This window comes from Rattus rattus, chromosome 14 (assembly GCF_011064425.1).
Source record: "Rattus rattus isolate New Zealand chromosome 14, Rrattus_CSIRO_v1, whole genome shotgun sequence".
Classification (NCBI taxonomy): domain Eukaryota; kingdom Metazoa; phylum Chordata; class Mammalia; order Rodentia; family Muridae; genus Rattus; species Rattus rattus.
In genome coordinates this window covers 26,619,206-26,639,919 of record NC_046167.1, presented here as the reverse complement: position 1 = coordinate 26,639,919, position 20,714 = coordinate 26,619,206, and the positions used below count along the sequence as shown (strand labels likewise).

Genomic DNA, 20,714 nt, shown 5'->3' with positions numbered 1-20,714 from the left:
TGTCCCTGCGGGAGTGGATTTGCCACTGGGTACCCTAAAAACTTAAGTGAGCGTAGAACTCATTTATGACAGCACCTAGAAGTCACATGGAGCAGCCAGCTGCTGGGGAACACAATACATACCATGCGTGCCATACTCCTGTGGAAGACCAACATTCCAAAGTCACCTTCCCTGCTCTTCACTGCAACCTTTGCTGCCTCAGGCTAGTGTTCTGCATGTCACAGGCATTTCAGTCAGAGCCTTGGGGCACCCAGTGCTACAGCTGAATGGATAATTTCATGGGACACTCTGCTGCATTTAATTACCAACCGAACATAGCCAAATAGTAAAATGATCTTACTTCTACTTGGCCAAGATCCAAATACAGTTTTGATGCACGTACTAATGTGTGTTACAAATGTGCAAAGACCAAGACAGGAAACCTCAGAGTGCAATCTAATATTGAACAAACTCATTAAAAAAGGTGAGCCCCTTCTCCACATCAGTGTCTGCCTCTGTGCACAGGTGAACTCAGAACTGTACCAGAAAGGCAGGGTTCACGCAAAAGAATCTGGACCTCAAATTAGCACTGCATTTTAAAGCAATTCCTCAACTGAGCATTTTCTAATGGAATTTTCTGGTTCTTGATGACCCCCTCCCAAAGTGTGGGAGCTCTTAATAACCCGATGCCAGTTGGGAAAAACACGTCTGCAGAGGGTCTCAAAGCAAAGTCCTAGCTGCCTGCACCCACCTAGCCTCTTACACAAAGAGGTTTGTGTATGGAAAAGGTTGTATGATTGTGTGTAAGAGAGAAGGAGGTACATGAGTATGTGAAAAGGTCTAAGTACATGAAAATGGACATGGTATGTACTAAAGGTACTAAAAGAGAGAAGCAAGGGCCTTGTATGAACAAAGATCAGACTAAGGGGTTCCTTGGTGTCAGCTAGGTGTCCCCAAGGCCAAGAGGAAATTCCAGGCCCATTCTGAAACATTTCTGCAGCACAAAGAGAAAGAGTCCCAAGAGAAAGCCTGACCACTGAGGGCAATGGTGGAGCCACTGCCATGGACAACTTTTCATTTAGTTTATAGTTTTGCTGACTGCAAAAGTAACAGTTTCAAAAGTTACAAAGTAGGTCTAGGAAGACGGTCAATAGGTAAAGCACTGTGCAAACATAAGCAGAGAGGTTTAGATCACCAGAATTCACATTAATACTATAAAGGTGTGGGGGACAGGGGAGCCCTATAGCAAGCTGGGTACCCAGAGTAGCTGTATCTGTGACTCTCTGGGATCAATTGAAGCCCTGCTTCAATGATTAAGGTGGAAAGTGATTGAAGATGACTCCTAACATACTTTGGTTGCCCATATACACCCAAAATATACTCTTAGGCACTTATACACATGCATAATCCATGCATGGCCCATTCTGATGCCTCTAATCCCAGCATCCTGGAGGTTTAGGGAGGAAGATCAAGAGTTCAAGGTTAGCAAGGCTACATAGCAGGAACTGTGCACCATCCCCTAAGAAAAGAAGTTATACTGAAGTGTGAAAGTCCTCCATACTAATGCTATACTGCATCTACCCAGAACACTCTGCTCTGTAGCTTACAGCGGACCTTCCACCTCCCGTTACTCCTGAGCTCTCATCCTCTTCGCATTGTTATAAATAAGCATTGGGCATCCAAAACTCATCATTCTCTTTAGTAGTACATTCTCACTTCAGGTGCAGTGGTGGTTTGAGTAGGAAAGGACCACACAGGCTCACTGGTCTGAAAGCTTGGTCACTAGGGAGTGGCACTATCTGAAAGGAGTAGGACCTTGTTGGGACAAGTATGCCACTGGATTTGAGGTTTTCATCCCCTTGGCACTCTTCCTGCTTCCAGATGTCAAACTAGTTTCAGCTCTTTGTCTTCCTGACCTGCAAAAGGCAATAGATTGATAAAGCCTAAAACTATAAGGATGTCCCAACAAATGCTTTTTTTATAGAGTTTCATTGGTCATGAATCTCTTCACAGCAGTAGAACAGTGACTAAGACAAGTACCTTGTACACAATTGTACTTATAATTCATCATAAAACCACATTTAATATCTATTTCAATGGCTATATTAATAGCAGAAATTTACCAGTCTCCAGTGGGGAGTTGTTATAAATGCATAATAAAATCCCTAATCTTAAACATGTAGATGTATTCCCACTATTACTTGCTTGGAATGAAATCTCTGGGTCAAATATGAAGAACTTAAACATCTGCCTTCCAATCAAGTTGGACCAGTGGTTTGTGGGTTAATGTTGTTATCCTCAATTCCAGTGCAATCAGGCCTATGCAAGGTTTGAGGTTATTCAAGTGAGCAGTCTTGTCAAAAGTGCAGCTCTGCAGTGACGCCGAGCTGACCTCATGCACACACCAAAGGTACCGCTGCTTACAACAGTTCCACAGCCACAGCGGATCCTCTTCACTGCTAAAGAACACAGCAAAGGCTAAGTAAGAACCCAGACACTGTACTGTCTCTGTTTTGTTCCTGTAAGTCATGTTTGCCTAACTGGTACAGATACAAAGTAATGTGAATTAGAAGTCACCTAAACTCACCCCTAAAAGCAAATGGACTCTCAACAAAGGCTAAAAGCACAGATGAATACAAGAGCCTGAATATTGTCTTTCTCTGGTTTGCATTCACACATAATATAAGTTCTCAGCTAGCTTTCTGTAACAGTAACAAGACTGAGCACTACCTAAGACATGTGTCAGCTGGGTGACTAAGCAAATACTTAGCAATGTCCGTTACAGACACACAGACACACACACACACACACACACACAGACACACACAAACACACACACACACACACACACACACACAGACACACACACACACACACACACACACACACACACACACAACACACACACAGACCACAAACACACACAGACACACACACAGACACACACACAGACACACACACACACACACACACACACACACACACACACACACACACACACACACGAATGAACTAGAGATGATTTTGTAAGCAGCAAATGAGAAAAAGAGAGAAAAGCACTCTGTGAGCTTTCATGTTATTATACAAAAGCTCCAGAACGTCAGAGTACCGATGGTGATCGGGGAACAGGTTCCATACTCTCAAGCCCATCCTAACCCTGCTCTCATGAGGATTGAAAGAACCTTTCCGGCAGACAGGAAAAGCATACTTGCAATGTGACAGCAGAGGCAGTCTCTGACCTTTGGCCAGACTACCTTATTACAGCACGGGATCTAGCTAAAGATACCTAGCCTGTTTCATTTCCAACAAGAGGGGATGCCACCCAAATGCGTCCAAAGGAGAGGATGCAAGGCGAATGCTATCTGAGGGACTCTCACTTCACGTTCTACTGCGCGGTTTCTAAGTAAATATCTGACCTCTGGCTCACTGTATTCTTACTGGAGTTCAGAAAACACAAGTTTCAAACTGTCTATGGAAGAATTATGCTGTATTTAATCATTTACCTAAGCAGTAAAGCAGAGCAAAGTTCTTGTTGGAATAAAAGTTTCCTTTCAGGAACCTCAAAAGACTCAGTCATAGAAACCAAACTGGCATGTGGAACCAATCATCAAAAAGGCTGTGTGTCTGTCTAATAAAGTATTAGTTACAGTGCATTACGATGACCTGCTGCTGTAACAGCATTCCATTTACATCTCCCCCACACAAAGCTTCTTCCAGAATACAGTCATGATAACAATGAATACCAATAGCAGAACCACTCAAGGAGAGCCGGTTAGTCTATAAGTGGGGAAAGCATACAAAACACCCTTAAGACTGATACAGAACTTCAATGGGTTTAATAGCTTCAAATATTAAATGAAAGCAACTCTATTTTAATGTCTTAGAAGGGCCCTTCCTCTATACAGTATCTGCTTGTATGTTTGTCTGCTTGTTTATTAAGATAACATTTCACTGTGTAGCTTTGTCTGGATGACCTGGAATTTCTAATGTATATCAGAATTCACAGAGATCGCCCAGCCTCTGCCTCCTGAGTGTTGAAATTAAAGGCAATCAATACCAAAATGTATAGAAGAAAAAATAAGCATGAAAAAACACATGCACGCACACACACATGCGCACGCTCTCCAAGTGGTACAAACCTCCACATACACAATAAAGAGTAGAATAAAATAGTGGCTAAATGTCCTACAGAGGGCTAAAGCACCCTGGAGTCACCAGACCACAAGGAAAGGATTCTAGACAGCAGATGCCCCAAGTCAGTAAAAATACAAAATTGTTTAAAAGAACAGGTTTTGGGGGCAGGAGTGATTATTTATTTTTTGAGACAGGGTTTCACATGTTCCACAATGGTCTCAAACTCCTGACCGTCCCACCTCCACCTGGTATTACAGGCATGAGCCACCATGCCCATTTATGTGTCACTGGGGATGAAACCAAGGGCTTCATGCATGTCATTTACTGAGCTATAATCTCAGTGCCTAGGCAGGTTTTTGGAGTTTCTAAACAAATTTCCACCACTTCCTTAGTGGTGGAAACTTGATGACTTGAGGCAGTTACTTATCGTCTCTATATTTTGGCTCTCCAACTGCAAAATGGGAAGATCGTTGTCCATCTCATAGAAATGCCATGTGTACTGATAAAAATGCACTAGATATGGGGCAAAAGCCCTTTCCTATCACTCAGGAATAGGAATGTGGGGTCCACTCCCAGCACTTGCAAAAAAAAAAATATATATATATATATATTTATAATAAATAGGAGGGGAATAAAAAAAAAAAAAAAAAAAAAAACCCTACCTCACTGGAGACTGAGAACAATGCTTGGCCCATAAACCAGGGCAAAATGTAAAAAAAGATCAGGATGACTCTGCCAGATGCTGACAAATACAGAGTTGATGCTCAAAGCCAACAATTGGACTGAGAATAGAGGAGTTAGAGAAAGGACTGAAGGAGCTGAAGGGAAAAGAACAGTACCAACCAACCAGACACCCCAGAGCTCCTAGGGACTAAACCACCAACCAAAGAGTACACAAGAGGGGACCCAGGGCTACAGCTGCATATGTAGCAGAGGATGGGCTTGTTGGGCATCAATAGGAGAGGCCCTTGGTCCCGTGGAGGCTCTGTGCTCCAGTGTAGAGGAATGCAGGGAGGCCGGAGGGAGTTGGTGAGTGGGTGGTGGAGCACCCTCATAGAGGCAGAGGGGATGGGATAGAGGGTTTCTGGAGGAACAATCAGGAAAGGGAATAACATTTGAAATGTAAATAAAGAAAATATCCAATTAAAAAAAATCAGAATGGGCTGCTAGCATCTCAAAAAGAGATCAGCAGATAGCTTAGGGGAAAAGTAGTCCCTTCAAGGATCCCAGTTCAACTTTTGGAAAAAAGACCAAAGGACCCCAATAAAAATCACTCAATCTCAAAATATGTGGATGCAAAAGAACTCAGCGCTCTGAATGGAGCTCTAGCGATGGCTGACCAGCAGTAATTCTTGAGCAATAGACAGCGCTGAGTGGCCAGGGGCAGTTATCATGTATACCGCAGGAATCTGGGGTTTGCGAGCTGGTAGAAACGTCCAAACCTGACTTTGACCCAACAGACATTTTATGGAAGCACAACCTTGGAGAAGAAAAGGTGCAAGAGGTCATGAGACAGGAGCCTCAGAATGGTTGCAGTCCCCCAGGCCTCAGGCTGTTCCTCATCCTAGACCTAAAAGCTAGTCTTAGAGTAGAGCAGCACTGCCTTTAAATCAGAAAGGGTTTGTTAGAATGAATGGGAGAAATAAATGGCAATATGAGAACATACACTCCAACCATGATTCTATATAAGACTTGGCTGAAATGCTACAAATGGCATGTTTTTCACCTGAGCCAGCCAAATAGTTCCAGTAAGATTCTGAGATTAGAATTCCAATTCCATCAAGTCTTTGAGTTACAGCTATAAATGGGTCTCCAATCACATTTCATTTAGGTGTGACAGCCAAAACTGGCAAATAAAGCTTTTGTATATTTATTGCAAAAGCCTCAAACACAAGGAAAACATAAAAAGTTCCCTTCTCTGACATTTTGGAAGAGCTTGTCATTTTCAAAGGAGGCTGAGGTAAAGGTTGTCTTGAGAGCCCCTCAGGAATGGAAAAGTTGATCCTGGGCTCTGCACTCTGGCATTTATCTTACTGGCTTATCAAATCATTCCAGTCATACTCCAGCCATATTATCTATTTTAATTCAAATAGTTAAGATATGCAGAAAGACTGATAATCACCAAAATGCTACCTACACCAAACGAGAGGTACAAAAACTTCATGGCAGCCTCCAGGGTGCCAAGAAACAAAGGGAATCAGCAAGGAATGGAGTGAATCCAGGAGTACTGCTCCTCCAGCCCAGCACCCCTGTGTGCCAGGGCACCCAGAACTGAGACTGTAGATACTCTGCCATACAGCAGGGAAGGAACTGTTCAGCATTCCTAAATGCTCCTAGGGAAAAACGAGATGAGAGATGTGATGCAGACTCCTACAGAAAAATGAAGCCGCTTAAGCAAAATCTCCTGTGATTTACACACCAAGTTGATATTCCTTATCTGATACCTATATTTTAGTGAGAACTAGTCAAAATAATGTCATATTTTAGGTGGCTTTCAATCATGGATATCTGAAGACTTTCCTTATCATACATCCTTGTCTGAAAACCTGAATGCACTGGTATGTGCCAGAACCATACCATGCTGTCTCAGTGAGTTCCCCAGTGGCCTTCATTTCTGCCAGGATTCTCCTGCTACCTCAGGTCCTCACTATCATACTGATATTTCACCATTCCTCTGTTCACAGGGCAAGGTTTGAATTACTCAGCATAATGACAACTTTAGAGAGACTTTGCTCGTTCCGTATCCACTTGTATACCAAGAATTTCAAAATCACAGTATAGCATACAGAGTATGGCACTAACACCAAGCATATGGAAACACTCTGTAAAGGAAGAACAGACATCAACTGTCGCCATTCAGTAAGTAATCAAGGGCTTCAGATTCCAGAGGCCAATCTCTACTGTGCTCCTTCTCTGAGCTATGATGGCATACACACTCTCTGAGCTATGATACACACTCTGCCATCACTTATCACTGGTTTATACTGGACCACATCCACTAGCCTGAATGCATAGCAAACACTTTATAAAGTTACCTGTTTTGAAACACATTCACTAATTATTAAAAATTCAGATTTAATAGTCACAGACTGACCACAGCCAAATGGAGTTTAAGCAAAATCCGTGATAGCTATCTTGTTTAATTCTACCCTTAGCACTTGGTTCTTGGAACCTGACATGAAAACTGGCTAACTTCCTGGCATCATCAAGTGAGGATATACTCCGTCCTAGCTGCTTCTGTTTCTCCTGGTCAGATAGCTATGTGGACCAAGACGTTTTCCTAGGCAGATGTACTAAGCTAGCCAGGAGGGCTCCTCAGCTCCTGCACTACTCCCATTCTAACTGCAAGGCTTGCACAGGACACTCTGAGTGGGCGAGGCTAGTAGGACAGCCCACCTGGAGCACAAGAGCTTCTCTTTTCCTTGCCTCTTGCATAAAACCTCACAACTCCTAATATAGGATGGCTTATGGCTCAGGTATCAACTCGGCCTGCAGAAAAACTGAATCTCAATGGCTGTGTTTTTTCTTTGCACCACAAATCACATTTTATACTCTAAAAGCCTCAACCAAGAGCTTCTAAAGGAGACATACACAAAAGACCATGGGCTTAGAGTTTTTAGACGGATTGGAGCTGGTATTGGCTGAATGAATGTTGTACAGCAACTTGATGGGAGCTCTTCTGTAAACTGCTGAACAAAGAGAACTGATGCAGCATGGAGCATGGAGGACAATTCTTGGTCAATGCACAGTGCTCAGCCACAGGGCTGGCTGTTCCATTATTATTGGAATATGAGAATTTTATAAACAAATTAACACAATTAAGGCTGGAAGTCTGATTTCCTCAAATATGTAAGAGGAGCCACAGGAGGTCAACACCAACATGCTACAACATAATCAAAATCGCTTAGTGTTACAAACACTGATGGTAATTAGGCAGGTCCAAACAATAAATGATGGAGCCTCTCTTCATCAGTCCTAGAAAACACAATCGGAAGCAATTCTAACCACGTCCCTCTGGGCGAAAGCTCCCCTTTTCCTTTGCAGGCACACAGTCTACCTCTCCAGCCTCACCTCCTCCTCCTGACCGCTGTATCTCCTAAACTTGCTATCCTCGCCCTCCCTGCAAAACCATGTGTTCTGCCAAATTCCAGGTCTCTGTTTCTGTTCTTCCCTAGCAACACCGCTCAGCTTACTCGTGGTTGCTCACTTTCGTGTGCAGCCTCTGCGGCAGCGTGTGTCCTAGCTGTGTTCCTCTCCTACTCCTTTAGTGTATGGATCTGGAGGCGCTGCCTTTCACAGTTCCACTGTCATTTCCCCTTCCCTTAAGGACTCCTCTCACAGAGAGCTGAGCTACTCTTTTCTAGCCGTGGAGGAAAGGCAGGTGGCTAACTCTCAACATCACAAATGCACCGAGATAGTGCACTCTAAGGCATCCCCAGGCAAATTTACTCCCTCCTGACATGTGTGCCTGCAGGTAACCACCTCGTCCAGCCATGTGTGAACATGTGGCTTGTTTCTAATCAACAGAACATGACATGTGTGTCACCACATGGATAATGACTTCATCTTGCCAGCACACTCCATCATGGGCTAAGTTACATGGAACAAGCAAGGCAGTAAGGCCTCCAAAGCAGCCTAACTACAGCCCTCTAACAACGTTATTATTATTATCAACAACAACAACAACAATAATAAACAACCTGTACTCTTCTGACTCCAGGTTTTATGAGATATTAAGAGACCACTGGATCCAACTAACCCAGATGTTAAGAATGTCACCAAATAGCCCTTGAAACCTATAGCAGCCATGGTTCCATTTTAGTGGGGTTCCAATGTAGTTGAGAAGTTCCTAGATGGAAGATGGAAGACGGAAGATGGAGATGGCTCAGTCAGTAGGGTGGCTGCTGGGTAAAAGATCTAAATGTGACTGTCTGAACTGGTGCTGGAATGATAGAGACAGGCAGATCCCTGAGGTCTCTGGCCACCACCCTAGCATAATTAGTGAGTCTAGTGATGTGCCTCAAAAAGCACACTTGACATCTGGTACACATCCACTCAAGCACAGGTATAAGCTGTGCACACACAATTTAAAAAAAAAAAAAACTAAGTGCCTTGACTTATGGCTTTCTTTTATTCCGCATTTATAAAACCTTCATGGCACTCTTTTTCCCTTTTTCCCATTGGAAAATGGTATTGGGGCAACATGAATTTGTATCCCTGAGACAGTTACTCATGTTGGGCTTCAGAATAAACTCTCTCTTATTTTTTTTAAGAACTGTGTTTTATATTGACATTAGATCTGTCCTTTTAGACTGAGCTGTTCGAGGGACTATTTCATTGATCTCAGTCATGCATTGCAGTGGGAAATACTAAAAAATGCGCCATCCCAGACAGAGTAGTCAGGACACCAGCAGGCCAAGTGGCACCGGCGGACCATTCTCACCTCAGTAACTGGCCCAGAGCTCCTGAAGCCTGTCCACCCAACTCACTATGTTCCCATGGCAGGTCACTGCCACACCAGCCCCACGCACCCAAATTCTGGGGCCGGCTGGGGTGCCCTGCCACCATACCTTTCTCTGGAACTCAGTTGAGTGGCCACAGGAAGGAAAACACCACACAATCTTAGTTTAGAATCAACACATAGCACAAGTGTTGGGCACGAAAACTAACATCCTAATCAGTAAGCCACACTACATTAAACTAACATCCTAATCAGTAAGCCACACTACATTAAACCCTCTGGGGCAGATATGCCATCTACCAGTTTGTTTCATCTTGTACCCCAAAACCTTTTCCTCCAAAAAAACTTCAAGTCCCTTTTCTCCTCCTCTCTTCCCCCCTCCCACCTGGAAGTCCCGCCTACTCCTCACTCAGTGATTGGTCCTCTGAAATCTTTACAATCCATGCCTTACTTGTTAGCAATCAACCAAAGTTTAAGGTAAGCTGAACCTTGATCTATGATTACCAGATTGTTGTTTTAAGTTTCTGTACTTTCAAAGAATGGGCTTCTAATTCACATCCCATGACAGTCACAGCAGCCATACTCAGTGGGAGCTCACTGTGTCTAGATACTTTAAGCAGTGTGACACACTTGGCCAACAGACATTAAAAAATGTTTCCTCATCCCTGCCCTATGGGTTGGCTCTGGCTCTCCTACAGTCCTTCCTCTGTCATCGGGAGATTTACCTCTAACACAGCAAGGGCTTAAATCTTCTGGGCCTTAAAAGAAGACATCTGGAGCCACAGGCTACCTACTGCCATCATGAACATGAGCAAAAAATAAAAGGTTTGCTCCTACCAGCTGTGAGATACTTGTAACCAGGCAAAACCATTAAGTTTTCCAGATCATTCAGACAAGACAAGACAAGACAAGACATCCAAAGTCTCACCTGGAATATAAAATATTAGTATAATATTCACAGCTTTTTCAGAAATTGTTACATTAGCATAAAATCTTTCTTCAAATTGGTGGGAGACATATACCTCACTGTTTTTCAGATATGGACTTCATTTTATCCATGTTTTACACAAAACACATCTAACAACCTAACTTCAGCAACCAACACTATTCTCTTAACCAACACAGGTATTCTCTTAACCAACACAGGTATTCTCTTAACCAACACAGGTATTCTCTTAACCAACACAGGTATTCTCTTAGAGTCTCAGGGCTCAGGCATTCTAAGAAGGCTGAAGCTTGCTAGCCTTCTTTTACAGATTCTGGACTCTTCCAGCAGTATACTTTCAATTCTGTCAAAATATTAAAACGTGAAACTGTATTTTCACAAAATACTTCAGACCTAGCCTAACCATGGGAAGAAATAAACAAAGATCACCAAATAGAAGAAAGAAGCTCTACCTACAAAGGCAGACTGAGTGAAATGTCACTGATGTGGACACATTAGAACATCACGTGACTGGAATATCACTGATGTGGGGACATTAGAACATCACAGGTCCACAGCCCAGTGACAATGTACCCTGGCTATCTTTAGCCTTCTAAATAGCTACTGCCCCAGCCCCACCTTCAACACTCTCCACCTCATGCCAAGGCTAACAGATAAAGCCACACCTAGCAGCCTAAAACCCATTCTTCAAATCAGCTAGCATCACAGCCCTATAGCAGTGTTGTTCCCATTTTGCATTTAATTTTTCTACAGAATAAACCTCATCTTTTATTCCTTTGTAATGAAAACTGCCTACTGCCTCAACACTATTATAATTTCTTTAAACAGTCCCTGGGCCCTTAGGATTTTTTGTCCTGCCTCCTGTATGTACTGGCCCATAGATATGTTCCATGTATATATTAACAACAACATGAACTCTGGCTCTTAATTTTGCAGAGCTATGAATTTGAGAGGCACATTTTTTTTTTACCTTAGATCTCCAAGGAATCACTTTACATGTGAGTCCAGATCAGAATATTATAGCAAAATGAAAAAGACAATGTGTGTCATTAAAAGGGTGGCAAGACAGTAGCTACACTTTCTTCAGTCAGAGACACTGTTTACGATTTCCAATCAACTTCCTAATTTTCTCTATGTCCTATCCTCCCCGAGTCCAGTACTATAGACACCAAAGCAGACTCTTCAGATTAGCAATTGTCCCTTGGACTTCAGTGGGATGTAAACTTGTGTCCCTGTAAAAGAACCCAGTGATTCTGACAAAGCCCCAGACACAGAGGTAGACTTTGCAGCTATCCTTCCTGGCAATCCTCTCAAAACTGTGCCCCTGACAATTTTTCACCAGCTTTCAGGAAGTCCAAGTTTCCTGAACCCTCAGGAGCTGACTGCTGACACAGAGGCAATCTACAAGGCTCCCAGCTACCTGTTTTCTCTAGTCTTACCTTGCAGCATTTCTTCCCCATTTGTAATGCTTTGAATATAAAACTGATTCCCATAGACTCGTGCATTTGAAAGCTGTGTCAGCTTGCAGCACTGTTTTCAGAAGTGTTTAAACAAGAACACTGGGAAGCAGAGAGCAGGGTTAGAGATCACTAGCACATGGTGATGGATTGCATTCTCTCTGTCCTGTATGCCATGCTGAAGTAACTAGTCACCTCAAGCTTCTGCTGCCATAGCTGCGAACAGCTCCCAACATTAGGCTAGGACAACTATGTCTTCCCCACCATGTTGGTCTGTGTCCTCTTAAACTTAGCTAAAACAAATCACTCCTCCCAGTAATAAATACGCCTCTCCTGACAATTTCTCAGTTTGTCTCAGTGTTTCTGTGATCACATCCATTTGTTCCCTTGGCATCTGGGTCCCCTATCTGGGTTCCAGCTGGTACGCAAACTGAGGTAGTTGCACAAGGGGCTGTCAACAGGCTCCTTCCAGTGCATGGCTTGGTCTGAACCAGTCCTCCAGCCAGTGGTTCTCATGCATCTCCTTCTAAGGGACACAACAGGGAGCAGATTCCTCCCTTGCTGTGCTATACACTTGCAATGCTTAAAAGTCAGACTCCCTTAAACACACAGGCAAGTTTAATGTGATCCCAACATTTTCCTACAGATACTGCCTCTTTATTTGGGTTTGTTTTTCAAATCAAGCTTTCTCTGTGTAACAGCCTGGCTGTCCTGGAACTCACTTTGTAGACCAGGCTTGAACTCACAGAGATCTGTCTGCCTCTGCCTCCCAAGTGCTGAGATTAAAGGCATGTACCACCGCTGCCACCTTTTTCTTTTCAAACTTAAGAAATGTATGAAGTATCAGTTAAATTTTCAGTAATTTAAAAAAATTTAGAATTACATTTGTTTCTGTTCCTCAACCTCTCGTTACTCCCCTGAAGCCTTTCCCTGTTTACAGGTGTTTTCAGCTCCCGCAGTCTCTTCTCAGTGACTCAGACTTTATCCTGTCCGTGGTCTGGCACCCTGTACATGGCTGCTTCCTCATACAAGTAGACAAAAGCTGTGGTATCATCAGGTTGGCAACAATGGCTGGTGCCTAAATGAAGCATCTGTTAGAAAACATGGGGGGGGGGGGCGGACTAGAATTAAACTTCTGCCTGTTCCATCATCTACATTCTTCAATAAAGGTACATGGGTTTTAATTCTCCCTGCTCAAGAAAACAAATTCCCTCAGACTTTGCCTTAGTTACTTCCTGAGTGCAGCAAAAAGACACCATAACCAAGGCAATTTATAAAAGAAAGCATTTACTGAGGTCTTGTTTATGCTTTCACAGGGGTGTGCCCAACCTTCCACTTAAGTAGAATGGCAGCAGGTAGACAGGAATGGCACTGGGGCAGTAGCTGAGAGCATCCATCTGACCCACAAACACAAAGGGCCTTTTGAAACCTCAAAGCCCATTCATTCCCAGTGAAACAACTCCCCAAGCAGGGCCTCATCTCCTAACCCTTCCCAAACAGTTTCCTCTGTGGTAGGCTTTCACTTGTTAAGTTAATCTCCTTTGCTGAATAAGCTTTCCTTTACTTTAGGACTTGTCAGACATTTCCTCCTCCTGATTGGAAGCTTAGCTGGATGGGGTCCTTCCCAGGAAGCATCACTCTCTTTTTCAATCAGGCCTTTTTTTAAACTCAGATCTGTGCACATAAAGTTCCTACTGTTCTTTTTCTTCTCAAACTCTTCATTTTGTTCCCCCCCCCCCCCTTACTCTTTTTCACTGTAGACCTACATAAGAGTGATCACAAAGAACTGCACAACAGAGTCAACAGTAGGCTATCTTGAAATCTCTGCCAATGAAATTAGTTCAAAACTCTTCAATTAAGCTTCTTGGGACAAGGGCAAAAAGAAGTGATTTTCCTTGCTATCACAAAAATGACCTTTAGTCTAGTTGTTAATATTGCTCCCCTGGGAAACCTTGAGTAGGGCCTCCAAAGTCCAAATTGCTTTCAACAGTACTTACTGTCTTCCAGGCCTCTACTAGGAGTGCTTACAGCACTCAACCACTTTCCTAATCCATAATCCCACCATCTTCCATAATCCCGCAAAGAACAGAATGGTCAGGATTGTCACACCAATACTTCATTCTTGGTACCAATTTCTGTTTTAGTATTAAGAGATACCGTGACCACGGCTACTTATTAAATGAAGCATTTAATTGGGAGGCTTGTTTACTGTTTCAAAGTGTGAGTCCATGATCATCATGAAATGAAAGGGAAAACAGAGCAGTCAGGCAGGCATGGCACTGGGGCAATAGCTGACAGCTTATATCTGAACCACAAACGAGGGTCAGGGCAGGGGTTCTGGGAGGAAGGGAGGGTGGGCCTGGGACACACCTCCAACAACACACCTCCTGATGCTTTCTAAAATATTTTCACTAACTAGGGATCAAGCCTTCAAATACATGAGCTATCTGGGCCATTCTCATGTGGCTCAGACTGGCCTCTAATTCATAGCCACCCTCTTGCCTAAGCCTCCCAAATACTGAGTCTGAAAAATTCCTTCGGGGCAGGGGAATCACACTTTACAGTGAAATATCCACAAAGCTGATTAACTGAGTAGTACACTTCAGTGACTGTGGAGAGGTTAGGGTACAGGGTAGAACCTAATTCCAATTTATCTTGGATTACATTTAGTCCCCAAAACAGCCATTCTTTGAATTGCCCACCTCAGTATCTGACACATGTCTTCTTTGTTACAAACAACTAACTGAAAACTTTCTGAAATCTAATAACTTCATAGACCCTTAGCATCTACCAATTAAAAGCCTAAGAATGTAATCAGATCTAACATCTGAGGGTACGACAAAGATAACCAGACTTTTCTTGATCTTATTGGAATATGGAAACAGGTAACTTGAATTTGGGTTAGCAGGCCATGGTCACTTATATTTGACTCCAAAATGAACTAGCTCTTTGAAATGTAGCTTTACACCAACACATGCACCAATACATCTCACAGTCATGATAAATTTGAGTAAAAAACTATTCAGAGGGACAAAAGTTGCCTTTGCTTGAAACAACTGACCTTGTGTACTGTATGAAAATATCACCTATCAATAAAAAGCTGGCATGAGTTGAGGCATGATTAGAGGTAAAACATCCAGTAGAGAGGATTCTGGGATAGACAGACCTAAGGAGATTCACCCCAATTCTGAGGAAGATGGATGAAACTGAGGAGAGATAACCAATCCTGTGGAGTGACTTAGAATAGAATAAATAGGATAACTGAGTTACAAGCTAGCGAAACGAGCCAGAGCTTTTGGCCTAGGCAATTATTTACAATAATTCAATTCAATCTCAGAGTCATTATTTCGTAAACTTGGATGTGGGTAGAAAAGCCAATGGCTATACACCCCCTACCCAAGTGTAAAAAAAAATACTTTGGAATAAAGTAGATCTTGCTTCCAGCAAAGCAATTTTATCTTTATTTTTATTTTCCTATGGTTATTCAAAAGTGCATTCTGGCCCTGCCACTTTATCTATACTGTTGAGGTCACAAAGCCCCTTCAAAACTGAAACTTATGTCAGAATTGACCAACAGGTACAGTACCTGCTAGCAAGGACTATAACTCCAAAAAGTCAGTGTGCCCCAAGACCAGTTGTCATGGAAGAATCATAAAGCTGCGCCCCCACAACCCTATGGCTCTAGCAGAACCACGCACTGCTCTGGACTCTGGGAAGTAGAGCATTCGAGTACCAGAACAGTCTAGGAGCTGACACCCATTCGGAACCTGTTGTCTGAGCTCAGGAATGCATATCTGAAAGGAAAGCGTTCCCTCCCTGGTTGTTCTCTATCCTGCATGTCACTGCAGCACTGCATGTGCACACCACACACAAACAACACATAAATGCAAACGGTTTTACATTTAACCAATGACACTTCTCCCCTCCTCTAGAGGAGTTAAAAGAAAGCAAGCAAAACAAAAGTGAACTGCCTACATTTTCAATCAAATGGGTATTTTTGAAATTGTAAATATCAGGCTTCTCACAGAGACAGGAAAATTGCAAATGTTTACAAGCCAGTGGGAAAATGAGTTTATTCCTGAGTTGCCTTTCAGGCTTCTCAAAGTGCAGGAATTAATGAACTAAAAAGTAAGCAGAAAATCAGGACAAAATCCAGAGTCTCTACGAGAAAGAGCAGCAGCATCGAGCAAGCAGCAGGCACTGCACACCTCCCCAGAAGTCAGGAACACTGCGCTGAGAGCGTGCCCTGCCCAGCTAACAGAAGAAGACGGCATACAAGGTACATGGGTCTAGGAGCAAAAAACAGGCATACAAAGAATAACGCAGAAAAACTAATTCACAACTGCTTTCCTAAAGGTCAGCAGACATTACGCCGTTGGCACTTCTGCCACCCCAAGAGCTAAGGAGTTCAGCAAATGTAAATGAGCTAAGAGTACAGCTCAGAGGTGGCCGCCTCTTCATGGGGACCAGGGAACAGATGTGGGGTAAAGCAACTCCCCAAGCTTTGAGATCACTGCCCTTTTCATAAACTCTTGAAGAACATACTGTGTATAAGGTAGATGTGTATATGACATTGGAACGAAGTTTGAAACACATGAATCTCTGTCATCTGAGTATCCAACGTAACCCATTTGAATTGGGAATAGAAAGTGGAAGGAAAAGGTGTGATGGCAAATGCACACAGAAGCTGCAGGCTTTGAAGACAGGAGGACATCATGAGCTGAGGACATAGGCAGACTACAGAAGCTAGAGAAGGCAAGAGAACAGACTCTTCACAGCATCACTCATGCGCACGCGCGCGCGCACACACACACACACACACACACACACACACACACACACACAGGCGCATGCAGCCCTCATTGTTCTGGAAATCACTGTGTAAATGAGGCTAGCTGGCATCAAACACAGAAATCCGCCCACCTGCCTCTATCTGTACAGTGCTTGGATTAAGAGTGTGTGCTACTTTGTCTGATCATAACATTACTGTTAACTACTTCAAAAGCACCTGCTACATATGTGTGGGGAGACCTAGGTTCAGCCCATGTATGTTCTTGGGTTGGAGATTCAGTCTCTGAGAACTCCAGGTTAGCTGACTCTGTTGGTCTTTCTGTGGAGTTCCTATTCCCTTCAGGGTAGCAATCCTTCCTATTCTTTCTTAAGAATCCCCAAGCTCCATCCACTGTTTGGCTGTGGGTGTCTGCATCTGACTGAGTCAGCTGCTGGGTGGATCCTCTCTGAGAACAGCCATGCTAGGCTCCTGTCTACAAGCATAAGAGTATCATTAATCTGGAACCTGCAGAGGCCACCTCCTGTAGCCAGGCAAGAAACCCAGTGGAGTGACAGAGACACCAACCCACCCATAAACTGTCAACCCCAAATGTATCCTGTCTACGAGATGGGAGACCAAGCATGTTCCCAATGCAGTGAGTCACAGCTAAGGCCGACCATTGATTCTGACTGAGGTAGCAAAGACCCAAAAGGACATGAATGGTGTGTACTCACGCATAAGAGGATGTTAGCCATAAAATACTATACTCCAGACCCAAAGAAGCTAAACAAGAAAGAAGGCACAGTGAGGATGCTTGTATCTCACTTAGAAGCGGGTATAAAAAGTCATAAGAGGCAAATGGAGGACGAAACTGGGAGAGAGAGGAGATAGGGAGGTTCAGGATCAGGTGTGGGGAAGAATAGGAGAGGGTCAAATGGCCATGAGAATGAATGGAAATCGTAATTGACTGGGTTGGAGAGGTGGGGGACATTTTCAGGATGCAACAGAGACTTGGGATAAGACAGGTGCCCAAGAATCAATGGAGGTTTCACAATTCTATCAGGTCCTAAAGAAAGGCTGTGGTGAAGCCTTGGTTTCTTTAAACACACAAATTATTAAGGAAAAGTTTTTGTTTTAATCACAGGTGTGGGATATGGGGCTCCTTCAGATTGCCCACAGCAGCAGACCATAATCTGCCTCATGCTCTATATAGCAGGGCCATGGTTTTGACAAGCTGCAGATAGTTTTTGCAAGAGCATGTGGCATTTGGAATTCTGGAAACTCTGGTGGTTGTTGCTGTTTGCTGGTTGGAGATATCCTACCAAGGAAGATCAACACTGACGCAAGAAACTCAGGGCACTAGTCAGTAGTCTGAGGAGATCAATGCCCCCTTTCCCCTTAGCCTTCTTTCTCTACTACCTAGTGTTGGGGAAGGGATAAGGGTAGAGAAGGGAACGCATAAAAAGTAGCTAAAAGTCAAGTTACAAAAAGTCCTCAAAGACACAGTATCTTGTTTGTGAACTATGGTGGTGTACAATGGTGATTCTAGCATTTGGAAGGCAAAAGTTTAAGACCACCCTCAACCACACAACAAAATTAATGACCAGCCTAGGCTTTAGAAATCCTGTAAAAATACAATAAAATCATAAAAATAAAATAATTATGTAACTGATATCCTTTGTTTTTAATACTATGTAATAATAATGTTTTAGACAACCACTTAGAGATCTTCCTTTCATAAAAAGATAAAGGGAGATTACATAGTCATAGTATTGTCCCATTTATATCTATCTACATGTATGAATATAAAAACAGTTAAACATCTAAAGGGAAAAAAATTCAATCAGTGAATAACTAAATTTGCTTTCTGATGCAAATATATTTCAAGCAATACACTGTACATAATCATATGTAGATATTCCACTAAGATAATCATAAATATTTTAGTCAACATAAAATACTACTTTAAAATACCAAAAATAAGCCAGATGGACAATTCAAAGATATCAGTCTAAGTGATTACAAAGGAAAATATGTTGTATTCTTTTTTTACCCTCTTGACTTTACTTTTGTGTGTCCCACGGAGATCATTGCTTTCAGTGATAGAGCAGAAGAATTTAAGAAGCTCAACTGCCAAGTGATTGGAGCTTCTGAGGATTCTCACTTCTGTCATGTGGCCTGGATTAACACACCCAAGAAACAAGGAGGATTGGGACCCATGAACATTCCCTCGGTATCAGATCCCAAGCGCACCATTGCTCAGGATGATGGAGTCTTAAAGGCTGATGAAGGTATCTGTTTCAGGGGCCTCTTTCTTATTAATGATAAAGGTATCCTTCGCCAGATGACAATAAATGATCTTCCTGTTGGCCGCTCTGTGGATGAGGTTCTGACACTAGTCCAGGCCTTCCAGTTCACTGACAAACATGGCGAAGTGTGCCCAGCTGGCTGGAAACCTGGCCGTGATACCATCAAGCCTGATGTCAATAAGAGCAAAGAGTTATTTCTCTAAGCAGAAGTGAGCACTGGACCAGTTTTCTGCCAGACAGCTTTGAGCAGCCAGAAGAAATTTGTACTCTACACATGACGTGGTGTGATTCCAGATAAGCCTTTCCTACAAGGGCTGGGGGTGGTTAGCCTTTCTTCCACTGTTGGTAAGGGACAGACCATCTTATATCAGTCACAGAAACCAGCCTGTTAATTCTCTCTCTCTCTCTCTTTTTTTTTAAAGTATCTATTAAACGTGAATTCTGTGAAAAAAAAATACCAAAAATAAGCACTGCTCTGACTTATAATAGTATACAAATGATCCCTTTCTACATTTTCCCTTTTCTCAATTTTCCATTCAACAGCTTCATTAACAAAGTGGAAAAATGAATGTAATTTTTAAAATTACTATCATCTATACTAGTCTTTACACAATATATGGTACAGAAATACAGCTTCTTGATCAATTTTATTCTTGTCAATTTTAACATTCAATGATAACACAAATTAGCCAAAGCATCAAAGTTTCAAAGTATAATTCCTAGCAAAATTCTACTTCTGGGTAAAAGCAAGGGCTCAAACAGACGTCTCTGGGTGTATGCACTCTTGTTCATGACAACGCTGCATGCAACAGTTGAGTGGTGAAAGCAATCTGCATGTCCAGGACAAGCTAATAATGATTAACAGTGGCACATACAATGATTTTATCAGCCTTGAAAAGTAAGGTTATAGATGAATCCAGACAACATTACTACTGAACCTGTCACAGGAAGACAAACACTTTAGGCCCCACTTATCTGAGGTAAATCAAACTCAAAGTCAAAGCACAAAAGTGTTGTGGTTAGAGGTTGGGGAATGTTTCCTAACTGAGCAAGATTGGAAGTTTGGATGATGAAAAGCTCTAAACATGGCTGGGGGGTAATAAGTACAAAACAGTATGAATGCACTTATTACCAATATACACTCAAGCACTCATTTTTATAGCACGCTTTACCACAAAAATGCAAAAAGGAACAGACAAACACAAAATAGCCATCAAAAAGATAGATCAGTAGAGAGGCATGGGAGATTGTTCAGTCACTCAAGTATTTGCACACAGTCATGAAGACTTGAACTTAATATCCTACCCACAAACAAAACAAAACCACCATGGTGGTTTGTAATCCTAGCACTGGGAAACAAATACGCATCTGGGGTTTACTGGCTAGCCAGCTTAGTTGGTGAGCTCTTAGCCAGTGAAGAGATACCTCAGAAATAATATCTGAAATTAAACTTTAGACTACGAATGGCACACATACACATATACACAGCACCTGGCAGGGGAGAGAGCAAGAAAGTACCCAGCAATAACCAGGGTCTACCAGTTAGCTGCAGGACTGATGGACTCAGGGAAGGCAGAACAGCAGGGGCAGAAAAGCCAAGTGACTGGCCTCAGAGATGGCAGAGTAGAAGGCAGCAGGGGGAGGAACTGCTCCACCT

The 20,714-nt window shown here is 42.8% G+C and overlaps 1 protein-coding gene and 1 pseudogene across 1 annotated transcript in view; one reads left to right on the top strand and one right to left on the bottom strand.

Moving 5' to 3' along the window:
- Ccny (cyclin Y) overlaps positions 1-20,714 on the bottom strand; it is a 103,937-nt gene that overhangs the window by 63,306 nt on the left and 19,917 nt on the right. The window lies entirely within an intron of this gene.
- LOC116883892 lies at positions 17,493-19,512 on the top strand (annotated as a pseudogene).